The sequence below is a fragment of the Pongo pygmaeus genome, chromosome 1, assembly GCF_028885625.2.
Source record: "Pongo pygmaeus isolate AG05252 chromosome 1, NHGRI_mPonPyg2-v2.0_pri, whole genome shotgun sequence".
NCBI lineage: Eukaryota > Metazoa > Chordata > Mammalia > Primates > Hominidae > Pongo > Pongo pygmaeus.
In genome coordinates, this window is record NC_072373.2 from 168,664,163 (window position 1) to 168,682,747 (window position 18,585).

The 18,585-nt window shown below is 42.1% G+C and overlaps 1 pseudogene; it reads right to left on the reverse strand.

Moving 5' to 3' along the window:
• Positions 1 to 280: 280 nt before the first annotated feature.
• Positions 281 to 13,378, reverse strand: LOC129044305 (sepiapterin reductase-like; annotated as a pseudogene).
• Between the last annotated feature and the right edge of the window lie 5,207 nt (positions 13,379 to 18,585).

Below are 18,585 nucleotides of genomic sequence, written 5' to 3' on the forward strand. Positions count from 1 at the left end.
CCCTTAAATTCTATTCCTGGGGATAGAGACATGAACACCTATAACCTCTCTCCTAAGCCTCCTCATAATCCAGGGTGCGAAGTCCAGACTCCCGACAACTGGTAAGGCCAGCGACCTGGAAGCTCATCACAGCAGGCTATGTGTGAGGGTAGGACAGTACACATGAGTGTTTATCTGTGTAAGGCAGGACTGCCACCATGGCAGGGTGCGGGGAGCCACGGGGCTCTGGGGTGTGTCTGAAAGTGGGAGCAGAAAGGTTCAGGAAGCCAAAGACATGGGCTTATTTATCGTAGAAGTCCACGTGGGCTCCAGACTTGAACACCTCCTTTTGCAGCAAGCTCAGTCGTTTCTGGGCTGATACCCTGCAATCCACCAGCTCTCCCTTTGCCTTCAGCTCCTGCAGCCTTTTCGCATGTCTGGATCCATGGAGGTCTACCGGGCTAACCGCTGGGACACATCTGTGTCCAGAGGACCTGGGGCCTAGTTCGGCACCCTCACATTAGGTTCCTCCGACGCCAGGACCTGGAACAGAATGTTACCAGCAGCCTTTCCCGCACAGCACAGCGCTCAGCCTTTGAGGGGCTGCAGGGCACAGAGGGTTGAGATGTTAACCACAGTTCTGTTGAGGCCAGGACTGGTTGGTAAGGCCTTCAAGACGCTGCAATTCCGGCAGAGAGAACATGGAGGTCAAGTTCAGCGCCCAATCTTTGTTCACTTGAGTGGAGTCACCCAGGTCCAAGAAGCCTTTGGACACATCCCCAGGAGAGCCCGCGTTGTTGATGAAGAGCAGTCGCTGCAGCTCCTCGGTCCTGGGGAGCTGACGCAGGGCCCCAAGCAGCGGTCTGCAAACCAGCCTCAGCGCCCAGGTCTGCGGGCACCCGCACCACACGCAAGCCAGACCGCCCGGCACCCAGCTCGGCCTCCAGCTGCCGCAGCGCATCGTCGTCGTTGCGGGCGTTGAGGACCAGCACGCAGCTCGGCGACAGCAGCGAGGCCAGGAGGCCCGGGTCAGCACAAATACAGCACGCTCCAGGCCACCCTCCATGCCGCAGTCCTGATCATGAACTAAGTCCCTGATAAAGGGGGAAGGGGAAAGGAGCCGCCAAGGCTGGATAAGGTTTTGTCTTTAACTATGAGCAGAAATATTTAATATTTCGGGCCTTAGTCATTTCCAGAGGCTCCAGCTCCTTGCTTAATTTTTAGAAACTTTTTTTTTTTTTTTTTTTTTTTTTTTTTGAGGCAGTCTCGATCTTGTAGCCCAGCCTGGAGTGCAATGGCCCGATCTCGGTTCACTACAACCTCCGCCTCCTGGGTTCAAGTGATTCTCCTGCCTCAGCCTCGCAAATAGCTGGGATTACAGGCGTGCACCACCACACCTGGCTAATTTTTGTATTTTTAGTAGAAACGGGGTTTCACCATGTTGATCAGGCTGGTCTCGAACTCCTGACCTCAGGTGATCTGCCCACCTTAGCCTCCCAAAGTGCTGGGATTACAGGCGTGAGCCACCGTGCCTGGCCAGGACAATCCTTATTGTGTTTTCTTTAGAGATGGAAAGAATGCTCCCCTCTTTCCTCGTCTTTTATCTTCTGCACCCAGCTCTTAGTAGGTGCCTTAAAAATGCGAGTTTTATCTCCCATCTCCATGTCCCACCAAAACGGCTAGGTTTGAATTTCACTTCAAAAGTAAGAGTCAAACGAATGCTGATAGCAGCTTTACTCATAATAGTCAAAGATTAGAAGCAACCAAAGTTTTACCAATAGGTGAATGGATAAACTGTGCTCATGGCCTAGCTACACAATGGAATACTACTCAGCAAGAAAAAGGAGTGAACTGTCAATGCACACAGCAACATGGGTGAATCGCGACGACATTATGCTGAGTGAAAGAAGTCACATACAGGAGCGTTCATACCATGTGATTCTACTTATATGAAATGCTAAAGAAAAATCTAATCTAGAGTGACAGAAAGCCGACCAGTGGTTGCCAGGGGCTAGGGTTGTGAGTGGGGATAGACCAGCACAAAGGAATGGTTTTGTTTTTGTTTTGTTTTGAGATGGTGTCTTGCTCTGTCACCCAGGCTGGAGCACAGTGGTGCAATCTTGGCTCATTGTAACCTCTGGCTCCTGGGTTCGAGCGATTCTTGTGCCTCAGCCTCCCAAGTAGCTGGGATTACAGATGTGCACCACCACACCCAGCTAATTTTTGTATTTTTAGTAGAGGCAAGGTTTTTCCGTGTTGGCCAGGCTGTCTCGAACTCCTGGCCTCAAGTGATCCGCCTGCCTGGGCCTCCCAAAGTGCTGGTATTACAGGCGTAGCCACCATACCTGGCCATTTTTATTTAATTTTAATTTTTTTTTCAGTTTCACTCTGAGCAAAGCATGTTGACACAAAGGAATCTTTTTGGATAATGGAAATGTTCTATATCTTGATTACAGTGGTGGTTACATAGGTGTATTGCTTTGTCAAAACTCATGGATGTGTACAATTAAAATGAGCGCATGTTATTGTATGTAAACTATAGCTCAGTGAAATTTGTTAGAGAGAAACAAGAATCAAGATAAAATGACAATACAGTTAAACCACACTTGACGATTTCTGGTAATGGTGTTTTTTCCTTTTTATCCATGCTCTAAGGAAACAATAATGACAACAAAAACCTTTGTTGTACAGATAGTCCAGTAAGGAGCACTGGCCACTCCTTGGAGTGAGGAGGAGTTGTAGAGTGTTAACGCTTTCACGGTTTGGGAAGGAGAACATCTGTTGTGTTCCATCAGCTTTGTTCCTTTGTTCCCAAAGGATGTGAGGTGTGTTCTGTTACTTTATAAAGCTTTCTCAAGTTCTGCCCATCTTCTTTCACTACCTCACTTTCCTCCTTTCATTTTCTTCCTTTCTTTGTAATTCTTGGCCTGCCAAGTTCTATGAAGTTCTGAATCACAGAAAAGCAGATCACCTCACATTCATCTGAAAAGCCAGGTTTAAACAGGAAAAATAAGCAGGAAATTTTCAGGCAATCGTCTTGAGATAATCCAAGTTGAAGTTCTGCTTTTTACTCTTTTCTCACCATCTGGATTTCTTTGAATAATTAAGGTTAATTCTTTATTACTCTCCTTGTCTGGCCCAGTGAAGAAACATGGGGAGTTCTTGAGAGTTTGGAGCTTGTAGATCAGAAAAGTAATGTTTACAAAATATGTAAATACTTTAGAATCAGTTGTATTAAACAAATTTTTTTAAAAAATTATAATTTTTTTTTTTTTTTTTGAGACAGTCTCACTGTGTCACCAGGCTGGAGTGCAGTGGCGCGATCTCAGCTCACTGCAACCTCCAACTCCCTGGTTCAAGTGATTCTCCTGCCTCAGCCTCCCGAGTAGCTGGGATTACAGGCACGCACCACAACGCCTGGCTAATTTTTGTATTTTTAGTAGAGACACGGTTTCACCATGTGGGCCAGGATGGTCTCAATCTCCTGACCTCGTGATCCGCCTGCCTCGGACTCCCAAAGTGCTGGAATTACAGGCATGAGCCACGGCGCCCAGCCAAGAAATTATAAAAAATTTTCATCACAAAAATTTAAAACAATGTAGAACTTTATAGAGTAAAATATGAAGACTGCCATGCCCAGAAATAACCATCTTAATTTTTTGGTGAGTACCTTTCTTGTTTATTCTCTATATGTTTGTCTTACGTCTTAAACATAAATATGCCATACTATAGGTATTGTTCTGCAACTTGCTTTTTTCAACTACCAATATTCTTATAAATCTTTTCACATCTGTACATATATTACGTTGAAGCATATGAAATTGTTATTTATGTCAACAGCAGTAAAACATTGGCAGTTTCATATGGTTAACCTAATACATCTACTCCAGTATTTTAGTGGCTATCTTGTATTGTAAGGTATGGTTGTAGCCTAATTTTTTTAACAATTCCCCTGCTGATGGGCATTTAAGTTGTTTCTTCTTTATTTTGCTAAAATAAACAGAACTGTAATAAAAAAGAAATATATGAATATTTATATATGTATTTAGGTATATATATCTTTATGTATATACCTTTGCGTATATATGTATGTATCTTTATATATTGTTCTATCTATTTTTGCATATATGTATCAGCATTTCTATAGAATAGATTGAGTAGACTCCTAGACACGTAACTGTGGGTCAAGCGGTTTACACATTTTACATTTTGATATTATGAACAAAGTGTCCTCTAAAATGTCCCTAACAATTCATATCCCCAGAGTGTCCTTTCCCCCAACACCCTCAATAATCTCATGGGTAAATTGGTTTTTGAAGCATTTCAAAATGGGTTATTTTATTCAGCAAAAGATGTAAGAAAGACCTGCTTATGTCCAGCTCTGTGCTTAGCCTGGAAAGTAAACATGTGTGTAATTAATGTGGTCACTGCCTTCACAGTGTGTTTATTCTGATTGGTGAGACACGACTAATGCACACACAACACAGTAGCAATAATTTCAGTGTCATAATTACCAATCATCTCTAGCAAGATTAATTAAAAATATACCAACTGCTTACACTGAGGGTCCATGGAAATCAGACAGAACTGAGTGGCACTCCAACTTCCTTCACTTACTATGTGCATGACCCTGAGTTTCTTTATTTGTAAAATGGGGATAATAATAATATTAACTTGGTGCAAAAGTAATTGAGGTTTTTGCCATTAATTTCAATGGCAAAACTGCATTACTTTTGCACCAACCTAATAGTTTCTTTTTTTCTTCTTCTTTTTTTTCTTTTTGAGACAGAGTCTTGCTCTGTCACCCAGTCTGGAGTGCGGTGGTGCGATCTCGGCTCACTGCAACCTCCACCTCACAGGTTCAAGCGATTCTCCTGCCCCAGCCTCCCAAGTAGCTGGGCGCCCACCACCATGCCCAGCTAATTTTTTGTATCTTTAGTAGAGACAGGGTTTCACCATGTTGGCCAGGCTGGTCTCAAACTCCTGACCTCGTGATTCGCCCACCTCAGCCTCCCAAAGTGCTGGGATTACAAGCGTGAGCCACCACGCCCGGCCCCTAATAGTTTCTTTACAGGGTGGTTGTGAAGATTAAATGTACAGTGCTTGGCACTTAGCAAGAACTCCATGGAATGTTAGCCATTGCCATTTGCCTTCACTTTGAGAGCACCTACCAGCCTCATGGGCCTATCGTTATCCCTTGAAGGATGTGGCATCAAGTACTGGATACAAATATTTCTTATGTGGTGTGTCTAACCCTGAGGGGATTGGGACCATTGTCCCCCTCTTTGAACATTACACTCCTACTAGTATAGTTTGGTTGCTAAGGTTTCCGCTCTAAAGTTATTTTGTATTCTAAAAACTTTGAACATTCCCTGTGCTTTCAAACAGGGGGAATGCACATTGCTCTTTCACAATGCGCTGATTCTTGGTTGAAAAAGGGCCACTTCAATTAAAATATAAAATTATATTTTAGAAAGAAGACAGTAAGGGGAGACACTGTAGATATTTTTAACCAAGAATAGGATGGTGCAAAGTTAAGCCGTGGAGATACTATAGCTTATCCTAACAAGACAAATTCACTACATTCATTAGTAATGTTTCAGAAGCTGTTTTCTTCCAGGTATGTAAATTTTGTGTTCACTGTGGTAGCATAAGCAGCTGGGTGGAAAAGTGCCTGGTCCATTATGCACGACCATGAAAGGACTGTAGTCCATAAACGTACAGCTTCCTTCTCTAGTACATTTATTAAATCTGTTCCAATTAATTGCCCATTCGATGCTCAGGTGGTTGTAGCAACTGCTGCTCAACGGAAATTGTGAGACAAGATCAGATAAATGTAAACAATGGACATTCTAACAAGAGGGCATTGTCCCTACTGGAAAATCGTTAGGAGGAAGGACTTTGGTGCATGTAAATTGCCTTTGGAAAGAGGCATCTCCATCAGCTGCTAAGGATACCCTGACAACGTGGATAGGTCTGGATTGATAGGCAGCAGCAAGGAAATGTTAAAAATGCCACTTAAAGGCAGGGCTGAAACCACTGCTGCTCACTCAGACCCAAGGTTTTCTGTGTTGGGAGTCCATTGGCATAATTATTTGTCACGAATGAAGTGATTCACAGGCTATCTGAAGTAGGTTACCTGTTCTCCCCGAGAGATTCTTGACCTACTTAGGCTTATTGGATTCTTTTGACTGTTTCATGAAAGTTCTAGTCTTTTTCCCCAGTAAAATAAACTTTCTCATACATACGTAGAATTTTGCTTATAATCTCTGGGGTTTCATAGATGTCCCAGAAGTACCATGGACCCTGGATTAAGAAATCCTGCTTTGTGCTCATTTCCTGTTTTCTTCACCCTTTACTTCTAGCGGTGTCAATGGTAGTTTTTCCTTCTCAGGATGAATGTCTACCAACCTTCATCCCACAGAGTTGATCCTTCCTTCAAGTCTGGTTCATGTTTCACCCTTTTGGAGCTCTTTGTGCTCTGAGCTCTGCGGGCACTTGGAGTTGGTAACTCTTAATTTAGTACCCAATTGTTTCTAGGACTACCTGATTGTATCTACCGCTAGCACAGCATTTATAAATTCATTCATTCAACGCATGTTTAATGAATGCCTACTATGTGCCAGACACTGTTCCCAGACACTTACTGTACTCTATGATAATCAGTATCATACAGCATTTATACATTCATTTATTCAACGCATATTTAATGAGTGCCTACTGTGTGCCAGGCACTGTTCCCAGACACTTATTATACTGCGCTATAATCAGTATTATACAGCATTTATACATTAATTTATTCAACAGATATTTAATAAGTGCCTACTATGTGCCGGGCACTGTTCCCAGACACTTATTGTACTGCACTATAATCAGTATTATACAGTCAGCTTGCCAACTTCCCCACTAGACTATGTCCATGGAGGCAAGGACCAGGTCTCCCATCTTGCCACATCTTCTCCCCTGTCAAGGCTCAGCTCCAATACCATCCCTTCTGGGATGGATTAGGCAATCTCTTCAGTGCTCCTCTGGTGCCCGGTGCTGACCACTGTTAGAGCTCCTACCACATTATTTTGAAGTCATTTGTTCCCATATCTGTGTCCCCTGGTGTAGTCTCCTCCGTGCCAGGGTCTTCCACCCAGTACAGAGCCTGGCAATGGGAAAACTCAGTAAATATTTGTTAAATATCTAAATTTTCTCTCACCTCCATGCCTTCAAACATGCTGTTCCCTCTGCCTGAAATACTCTTCTTTCCTTTACTATTTGCAAATTCTTACCAATCTAAATATCACTTCCTCAGGAAAGTTTTTTTGATCTGTAGATGAAGTTAGGTGCCCTCACACAATGCTCCCAGCATAACTTTGGACTTCCTCTAATATTGTACTTTATTGAATGATCCTCCCTCGATATTCTCAGGGGATTGTTTCCAGGACCTCCTCGGATACCAAAATCTTCTGATACTCAAGCCCATTGCATAAAATGGCGTAGTATTTGCATATCACCTATGCGCATTCTCCTGCATACTTTATTTTTATGTTATTTTAAAATTTTTTACTCTCTTGTCTAATTTTACATTTTTACCTTTAAAAAAATATTTTTTTGCCAGAATGCTATTGACAGAGGGCACCTGTATACTTTAAATCATGTCTACATTACTCATAATACCTAATATAATGGAAATGCTATGTAAATAAGTTGTTATACTATATTTCTTATTTATATTATTCTGTATTGTTGCGGGGTTTTTTGTTGTTGTTGTTTTTTCTGGCTGTTTTCGATCTGTGATTGGTTGAATACGTGAATGTGGAACCTGTGGAAATACAGCGCTGACTCTACTTCCTTGTTTGATATTTACATTCCTTGTTAGCATATCAGCTTCAGTAGGGCAGGGGTCATGGCTATTTTATTTGCCTCTGTATAGCCAGGGACTAGGATATTGCACAGTCCTTTGCTACTCAAAGTGTGGTTCACAGGCCAGCAGCATCGGCATACCCTATGAATTTGCTAGCAATGCAGGTCCCATGCTCTATCCTAAACCTACTGAATCAGAATCCACAGGTGATTTACATGTGCGTTAAGGTTTGAAAAGCAGTGGTCTAGTACAAAAGCATTCAATCAATAAATGCCAAATGAATAATGAGTTGAATTGAATAAAATGGAATCAATTTACTTTTGGCACCCCTATTGTCTAGCACAGGGCCTAGCTCAAAGTAGGCACTCAGTAGTGTTTGAGGAAGGAATATTGTCTTCCACTGTTCTGCATGCACTGTGTTTTCTTCAACTAGCTTATAAGCCAAATATTAGGGCCTTTCTTCTTAATCTCTATAACTTGAAACTCCTCACTGAATGCATAGTAGACATTCAATAGGGATTCAAAGCCAACCTGATACTTCAATGTTGGGTAATATATTATCTACCAGGTTGGATTCAAGCAAGACAGTTTGAGGTGTGGGGTGTGTGAAGTGACCAGGGATGTTTCCAGCTGTCTGGAGACCCTCATGTCTTGATAGCAGTGCTTTTAGTCTAAAGCTTTATTTCCATAAAGAATAGCTCATGAAGGGCAGCAGAATGGAGAAGGGGCCATATCAACGAGAACCTGGATTTCTGGTTTTCACCCTTTTCTCAGGACACTGTTTGGTTTGAAGAGGCCTTATTATGCCACTTCTACCAGCAAAACCAGTGGAACAGATTCTTCTGAGTAGTATGTTTTAGTGTAATTCCCTCTTCCAGATTTTCTCAAGGAAAAAACATTTGCTTATTGGCATTTGGTCTTAGTATTAGGACAACTTACAGACTGTGGGCAAAGGCTGTGTGAAAATAGGCCTATTGATGCATAAGGTTTTTTTTTATAACTAGGTGAAAGTAAAAGTTGGATTAAAATTACATTAATTCATGTAGTGAATATTCTTGATGCTTTGGGCAAACACTGCACTCTGTTAAACCTGGCAGACACTTCTTGAGCGCCTCCTGAGCCCAGTGCTGCAGATTTAATCATTGACCTTGAGGAAATCAAGGCTAGAGAGGGAGTCTGTATCCTGATTTGTTTTAAAAGTATATTCATTAGAATGTCAATATCTAAGAGGTGTGGCAAGAACTTACATTTCTTTAAATTTGTGGGATTTTAGAAAGAATAATTGGAATCTTGAAAGTCTGCAGTGCTTGATCTTTAAATTGTAGATCACGAATTTTCCAAAATAGTTTCAAGATTATCCTGCATTGGAAGGAGTCAGGTAGAACAGCAGAGATGGCCATCGAATAGTGTCTCTCTGGCTCTGCCCTGCCTGCTCTGTGAGTATGTCCACCATCTTTTTCTATCTGACAGTTCTGGAAGAATTCAAGGAGGTTCTCACATGTAATTCATTTACTGGTCCTTGGGTGCTCAGTGGTGGACACTGTTTTGGTCCTTTCCTTCTCTTGTTCCTTGTAATAAATCTTCTTTCACAACAAAAGCTGGAGTCCTGGGTCACCAAACACACTCTAGTTGCAGGCCCACTAGAGGCCTGTCATTGCCACTTGGTGCCAGCAGGCACGTATGGCAATGCCTTTGTTGGCACACCCTCCAATTCTAGTGCTGCCACCCACTCTGACTACAGATACATTTGACGCCTTTCCTCTCCTTCCTCGCCTGTGCCCAAAAGTCTCTGAAACAAAACCGGAGCTCACACCTGAACCTAGTTAGCAATCTGATCAGGAGCCAAGTCAACAAGGAATTTCGGAGTCACAGCTCTTCTATACCCCACTTCATATCCCCTGCTTGCAACCTCATCAAGGCAGGAGAGGCCTGACATGAGAAGTCTGATTTTTTGTTCAGATGTCCCAGATTGTGCCCATTTTCACTCTTACTTTCCATCTCCTTGGGAGGAATAGACTTAAAATAGACTTAAGGAAGCTATTATGTAGGTGTATTTGTAATAGGACATATGTCTATGCTCCCCACACCCGGCAAAGCCCAGAGAAACACTCCTTTTATCCCTACAGTTAGCTCCAGCCTCCAAGGAGGAGCAGATTTCCCAAGGCTGTTTGTCCTAGACTGTCCCATTCCCAGTAGGGGTCTGAGCTGTTGGTTTTATTGCCCACCTTATAAATGAGAACAGTCTGGTTTGATCAAGAGGTTAAGAATCCAGACCATGTGCCCAGCACACAAAGCAGTAAGGAGCAGAGGCTTTGGTAGTCAGAGCTGGACTCCAAACTGACTGCCACTTTCTTATCCAGTCTAAGACCCTGTTACCTTATCTACATAATGCGGAAATCCTTATGAAAGTGAGAAACATTAAGTAAGATTATATATATATTGTGTTTAGCTTAGGTCCTAAATCACAGTAATCACTCAATTATTGTTTGGTACTAATAATAACAAAAATAGCTAAGTAGTTTATTTTAAAATAGCAAAATCTGTAGCAATAGTGTTTATAACATGTCTTCTTGCCTTCAGCTCCTTACTCTCCGCAATCCATTTTTTATTCAGCTGCTAGATTCATCTCCCTAGAACATTGTGATCATATTACACCCCATGTGAAAATGTTAGATCGCTTCTTATTACTTACACCTAAAGTCCGAAGTTGTCTTTGCATTCAGGCCCGTTGGTCTGGCCCCAACAAAACATTACCCCCGTTTTTCCACTACTCCTCTTCACACCTCCTCCACTCCAATTAAAATAAACCAACATTCTTCATGTACACCCACACCCTGCACACTGTTTGTTCTTTTTTATCCAGAATCCAGATCTTATCTCTCCTTTGATGCCTGGCTTAAGTGCCACCTCCTCCACTAAGACTTCTCCAGCCCATAATAAACCTCATAGCTCTTGATGGACCCCTTGTCATCACACAGATATCTAGGTAAAATTTGTGCTTAAAATTTATACGTATATCTCTTACATCAGATGATTGATTTTAGCTATCTAATTCATCCTTATATTCCTAAACCAGAATTTCTCAGCCTCAGAGCTATTGACATTTTGGACCAAATAATTCTTTTGGGGGGTGAGTTACTGTGTGCATTGTAGAACATTCAGCAGCATCCCTGGCCGCTACTCACTAGACGCTAGTAGCACTCCCAAGCCCCAGTAGTGACAACCAAAAATGTCTCTAGACATTATCAAATGTCCTCTGGAGTGCAAAATCACCCCCATTTGAGAACCACTGCCCTAGATTCCAAACCACGGAGGTTTGAACACAAATGGTTCTCAGTAAATGCTTATGAAAGGAAGGAAAGAGTTTGGCTTAGGCCCTTTTAAGTTTGAGACAATAGTGGAATATATAATTAATGATATTCTTTCAGCATTTGGGAATAGAAGCACAGAGTTCCTTTGAAAGCTCAGAACTAGAGATTGATATTTGAATGCCACTGGCATAGAATCAGCTAATAGGCATTTATTGTGTTACATAATGTTTTGAAGTCCCGAGTCAGATAGGAGTTGGGCTCCAACCACTGGCCTTACCATTGTAAACTGTCACCGTAGGTGAGTATTTTAACCCTTTTGAGCTTCAGTTCTCTTGTTCTGTAAAATGAGGGTAATAAGTATAACTCGCATGGGGTTGCTCTGAGGATAAGTTAGACAATGCATGTAAAGTGGTCATTTGAAAGCCTGGAATGTAGTAAGCACTTAGTAATAGTTCAGCATTATTATTAATATTGTGATTACTAATAATGATTAATTTTTAATCCATTCAGAGGTCATGACAGTGTTGGTTCCATTTTATAGACAGGTTGTGGTTAGAATCTGGATCTGCTAGGCCGGGCGCAGTGGCTCATGCCTGTAAATCCCAGCACTTTGGGAGGCCGAGGCTAGTGGATCACCTGAGGTTGGGAGTTTGAGGCCAGCCTGACCAACATGGAGAAACCCCGTCTCTACTAAAAATATAAAATTAGCCAGGCATGGTGGCAGGTGCCTGTAATCCCAGCTACTCCGGAGGCTGAGGCAGGAGAATTGCTTGAATCCAGGAGGCGGAGGTTGTGGTGAGCCGAGATCGCTCCATTATACTCAAGCCTGGGCAACAAGAGTGAAATTCCATCTCAAAAAAAAAAAAAAAAAAAAAATTTGGATCTGCTTAATCCCCATCTTTCCCTGGATCATATTCATCTCACATAATGCACACAGCATCTCACTTCCCAGAAGGATCTTCACCTTTTCATCTGGAAACTGAGTGATAACTGCCTATGGCAAAAATTCCTTTTCAATTGGTAAATAACATCTTCTTCTATAACTATCATTGGGAAACTCAGTAACTGCTTATTAAGTGCTTTGGGTAAATAGATGGAGGAGATATTGTATATAAGACACTTGTGTTGCCAAAACAAAGCACCTGCCTGTTTGTAGCTTACTAACCCACATGCTCAAAGATTCTGTCCCTTAGGCTTTAGGAAATGAATTCATAAGTTTAGCAACCACTGGCATTAGCTCCAGGCAGCGTTTGATTTTTGGAGTAGAGCAGCATGAGCAGAGGCTGTGGCCCAGAGCAGAAGCTGGGGCAGAAGCCCAGGGACAGGCCAACAGGTGGGTGGGGGAAGCTAACTTCCTCCTGTGAGAGCTAGTCGGCTGAGGGCATCCAGCAGGCCAATGCAAAACGAGTCTCCTGCCTTTAGAAAACAAACACCAGACAGGTCAGGAAAATTTAGCCCCAAACCAGTTCTGTCACCAACAAACTGGTTGACCTGGGAAAAGGCATTTAACCTCTTCAAACTTCTGTGTATTCGTTGGCAAATGAGGGCATGGGATGAAATCGGTGGTTCTCAATCATGGCTCTGGCACATCGGAGGTGGAACACGACTAGTCTACATGGTGCAGGATTTCTGTAGTAATTACTGGCCATCAAAAATGCCTTGACAACTCATACACATACCTGAAAAACAGTGTTGGGGTTGGGGGGGGGGGGTCGTTTATCATATTAGGTTTCTGTTGTTTGATAGATTGGATTATTCAGTTCATTCATTCATTCAAATGTTATTGCCTGAGCATGCCATGTGCTGGGCCTGTCCTGGGAGCAGGTGCTGCCTTTGCTTTCAAATGGGGTTTACTTGGAACCAGTTAAAATTCCTAGGTCGTAGGAGGTGACATGATACCTTTTCTCCTCCAAATAAGAATCGCTGAATCTGATATGACTGTGGGTGATCTGGTCATGGAAATCCCTGCTTCCCAATCCTTACCACTTCTACAGACCCCCATTCCTATTGGCTCGGAAATTCTCTAGGCAATTATCAAAGTTCCCCCAGCCCCCACCGGGTTCCTGCAGACGCCGAGGCGTCTACTAGGTTTGCCTTCTGATTCCTGTAGGTGGAGCCAGATCCCCTGGCTGAGAAGCCCCGGGCCTGCTCTCTGCGGCGGCCGCCGAGCGGTAGCTTTGCTCTCCAGCTCTCTTTTCCTCCTTCTCCCTCTCTCTTGTGCGGTCTCCCTCAACATCCAAACCAACCGAGTGCGTCTGAGGTGAAATCGTGCCAGACTTAGAGACGGCTGCCAGGTTTCTCTCAAGTCTTGGCTTAACAAAAGAAAGCAAATTACAAAAATGGAAATTTTCAAACTAGCGTTCAGTGGTATTCAAATCGACGTTTGGGTAGCGCACAGGCACAGACCGCATTCGTGCTATTTTGTGATTAAAATGATACCAAAAATACCTCCTTGCTTTGGTTTTCATCTTCGAAAACGACTTCTTTCCTTCTTCTAATTTCCCCCTTACTTTTGGGAGCGGCAAACCCCTGACCACTCTAGAATTGCTAACATTTGGACCGGCGTCTGTTGAAATCTTGCCTCTGCTGACTTTTTTTTTTTTTTTTTTTTTTTTTAAGAGTTGAACTTTAAAAATGTGTGCACTTTGCAGCCTGGGGAAATACAGATAAAGAAGTTTCTAGGCACTTTCCCAGGAAGTTCTGTGTTTTGTGTGAGGAACTACAAGTTTTATGACAGTGCATAAACCGTCTTTACGTCTCATCTTGATACAGGGAGCAAACCTGAATGCGCGTCTTGCCAGAATGCGTGCTACCTCGTTCTCCTTTGAGCGTGAATTGTGTGCTCTGTCTCATGCTTTTAAAACATGGGTTTAAGGTGGCCATTGAGTTGGATCTTGAATGATTTTACTTAACATGAAGTTTTATAAAGAGCTTGATTGACCACGTCCTGCTCGATTATTTTTGCGGTTGCTAGACAAGGCCCTGTCCCACGTGGGTTTGTGAGAAAGGTGCTCTCATCATCACCCCACCCCCAAGACTGCACTATTTCTTTCCTTGGAAGCGTTGACTGTCTCCTTCTTACACAGCTGTGTTTGCAGTGCCTGGAGACAGGTGGGGGAGCCGTCTTGGAGGCCGAAGCTGCCAATTCCTTCTCTAAGGACTGTCTGAATAGCTATTAAATTTTAAAGCTCACACGCACGCACACACTTGTTTTGTTTGTTTTTGGTGGTGGTCACTCACTATGTCTTCCCGTTTGTTGTACAAGGGCAGCTGCACCAGTTTGCCAGAGTGAGATTAAATGTCACAGACAGACATTCTATTGTGTGCATTCGCCAGCCCACATAAGCATCACCTTGGGCCACTGCCATGTCTTTCTAGGCGCCTCAGAAAGCTGGGTCCTGTAGCCTTGGCGGAGTTGTGGGACTGCTTATGAATTTCGGGAAAGAGGTTCTCCCATCTGGATAGGTAAACTCAAAGCTCCCACGAACACTGCAATACTCAGGCAGTAGTCACATCGAGAGGTTCTTGTTGGTTTGGGCCTACACGAATTAGGATTCTCTACCTGGCACAAGTGACTGTGGACAAATCAAGCTGCTAGTATTTTTCAGATTTCAGAATAGAGGGATGACATTTTAATCTGGAATCAGATACCCTGCTCTTTTACCCTTTAGCCCCAAATACCCAGTGCTCTTCAGGACCCTCGTGCCCTTGCTTGTGCTGTTTCTTCCTCTGGGAATTTCTCCCCCATCCTCTTCTCTGCTTAGTAAACTCTTGTTGGTCTTTCAAGGCTTGTCTCAAACACAGCCTCTCTGAAATCTTTCATAGCCATGCCCATGCACCGAATTTCCACCCCCTCCCTGTCATCTGTTAAATGTCGCTCTCTTGCTAGATCTATGTAACATACTACATACTGCATAACTGTGTTATGCACATCTTGGTATGCCTCTTTCTCCCCTAATAGAATATACTCTTTGCCCAGGCAGGGAACACGTCTAATTTACCTCCTACTTCTCGGGCTAAAGAGGCTCAGTAAAATCTTTTGAATGAATAAAGAAACATGCTTGGTTTTTTCATCAATTTCCAAAGGACAATTTGTTTACTTTCAGGCTCTCCTAGTTCAATTGCCAGACAACTATAACCATGTCCGCAGAGCTGAGAGTAAGATTTTAAAGTTTATATTAAAGTCTGATGTTCATAGCTCAGAGACATTCTTCTGGCTTATGGTAAAGGAAAGTTTGACGAGCACGTTGGTGGAAAATTTCTGTATTCCCAGCACCTGATTGATGCCTCTGTTCCTACAGAATCCAAAGAGAGCAGAGCACTCCTGCAGACATGGGAGCTTGTGAAAGTTGTGTAGCTCTCCCACTGCTTTGGTGTAGTCTTGCAGGTTATACTAACAAGTTGTTATTCATTAGACTTTACTCATTAAGTCATTCAAACTAGAAACCTGAAAATGTCCTTGGAGCCTCCCTCTCCCTCACTTCCCACATCCAGTTATCACCAAATCATGTCAGTTCTTCTCCAAAATATCTCCCAGATCTGCCCACTGTTCTCCATCCTTGCTATTGCTGTGTTCCAAGCCATTATCACTTCCCAGCTGGACAATTGCCAAAGCCTTCTAGTTAGTCTTTCTGCTTCTAGTCTTGCCTGCCTCCCATCATGTCATTCCCTGGCTTACCAGCTTTCAGTGACTGCACTTTGCATAATCCTTTGCATGGCCTTGTGTGGTCTGGCCCCCACTATCTTTTTAGCGGCTCTCTCACTGAATATACTAGACTTCAGGTCCTTGAACTTGCCAAACTCTTGCCTACTTCAAGGCCTATCCATATGCTTACTTGCCTACTTCTTTTGGGAATACTTTCTCTCAGCGTTCACTCTCTTGGATCACTTCTCATCTTTCAGAATTCAACATACATGGCACTTCCTTGGAAATGCAGTCTATGCTTCTCCTCTCTACTTCCTCCTTTCTGGATAAATCACATCCCCATTATCGTTACTCCTGATGCCCTATTTTTCCTTCATGTTACTTATTAGTGGTTGCAATTATAAAAAATTATTGATGTTTTTATGTATTTTATGTCTGTCTCTCCATCCACAGTAGATCAAATGAAGGCAGGGATCATGTCTGTTTGTTCAAAAGAGTTTACCAGGAGACCCAGTATCTAACATATAGTAAGTTGTCAAGAAATACTTTTTGGATAGTGCTGGAAGGAGGATGCTAGCAGGCCTGTGACGTGAAAATAGTTTCATGGAAAAGAAAATGCTGATCTGAAATGAGACTTAAGGATGTTTATGCACATGGAACAAGCAAGGGGAAGACTTGAGTTTTGATATGATATCCCATGGCCTTTCCCCACTGCTATTTGAAAAATAAGAAGAGAACAAGAACAAAAATATTTGTTTTACAACTCTACCAAGATTCAGCCCTCCCCTTTCTCTTCCCCTTGCATCAAGTACATCCTGTACTTTTGGCAACATGTTGACTGGATATTTAAAAGCTGTGAACTGTTCTGAAAATTTCACATAGTGGGTTATGGGCCATGTGTGTTTGATCAAAATTCAATTACTACACTGTACCATACTTGGAAACCTATCATCCCAAGTTATGAAGTATGACGAAATAGGCGAACCTAATTGGTTCAGTATGGGAACAGTATCAACCAAGCTTGTTATGATAAATAGCTTCCTGTGTTAAAGGTTCTCTAGAGCTTATAAGTATCTTGGCTCACCTCCTTCAGTGGAATAGGAATACTGCTCCCAGGGACCCCCTAGATCATTGTCCCTTCAATGCAACTGCAGTTCAGCGTTTTCTTCAATTTACTACCCTGAAAAAGAAAAATGCAGTGCAATTTTCCCTAGTCCTTCTCATTTCTTCATTTAGAATTTGAGCACCTGGTAACTTCTTTAGCTTTTCTTGGCCTTAGAAAAACAATTTTTAAAGTTATGAAGCATTCCGATACAGAAAACCAGAAAATGACAGACATCTCTGTACCCACCACTCAGGATTAACAAATAATAATTTTTTTCCCTATTTCCATCAGATCTTTTTTTTCTTTTATGTATCCTTTCTTATTTTTTGAGGCCAAACTCGGACTACAGTATTTATTTATGAGATTTGTAAGTTAAGTCCTGAGATACTTTAAAATCCTTTAACCAAGAGGATGTATATCGCATTACAGAGAAGTACCTGTACATTCCATGTTTTTCAGGTGTTGAAATGGACTCAATGAGAATTTCTGGATGATACTGTAGATAGGATTACAAGGAACCTTAGAAGAGGGTTGTTGGGGATGTAGGGTATGGTGGTGCATGCTTGTTATCCCAGCACTTTGGGAGTCCAAGATGGGAGGATTGCTTGAGCCCAGGAGTTCGAGGCTAGCCTGGGCAACATAGTGAGACCCCATATGTATCTTAAAAATGTAAAGAACAAAAAAGAAATAGTCTTAAAAGCTTGAAAAGATAAAGAAGTAAAATAAAACAAAATATTCCCATGCTTTATGGTTATTATGGGAATATGTACATACTTTTTCTTTAGAAGTGACATTTTGGGTTGGGTTAGAAGTATTTCCTTCTAGTGATCGCAGTAAAGGGCAAAACAATTGGGTGACTGCCATTTTAAATTCCAAAAAATAATCAGTAGCGCTGGCATTTTCCTCAGAAGACAGCGTTAGGGCTGGGACAATTTGCATATATTTACCCTTAATTCAATCTTACCTTTGCAGTTGCTTTCCCAAGTTTGCTCTCATTTTATTCACCATTTGTAGTAGGCCATCCTGTTAAACCTGTTAATGAAAATGCATAATGCTAAATCTGCATTTCTCCTGTGGAAAAGTTTTATGTTTTATAAAAAGTCGTTTTGGTAAAAAGCAAGAACCTTAGTTTGTCCTTGACAATAATTCATCAATCATGAGTGCTGCAATGTATAACCATGAAACAGAGAAATATCCTTTGTGAAGGTAAATATGCAAGCCCACACAAAGGAAAAGTAAATACATTGCGTGGTTTAGCAGTTTGAAATCACAGTGCTGCCAGGATTACATTAGAGTCATTCTTCTTGTTTTCTGCAGTACCATTAGGTTTACTTTCAAAATTGCAATTAGCTTAACAGTTGTGATTTCTAAAATGGCCCACTTGCCTTCCTTGTTTTCCTCTATCTGGTGGACGCTAGTATCATAATCCTTCCATAATTTTTAAATAGAACTTCCAACAAGAAGTGCTCCCTGAAAGCCGTAAACTTCAAAAAATAGAATGTGACTGTAGGCACTTGTGCTAATCTCCCTTTTGGAAAATCAGCTTTTTTTTTGTATTGGATCTTGCCTGATTGAATAACACGGGAACTGCCAGAATAAATGCTATTATCTCTGTACAGTAATTAAGGAAATAGTCTTTGTCAGTCTAATACGGACCAAGCTCTGCTTGCCTGTAATAAAGTTAAACGATAAA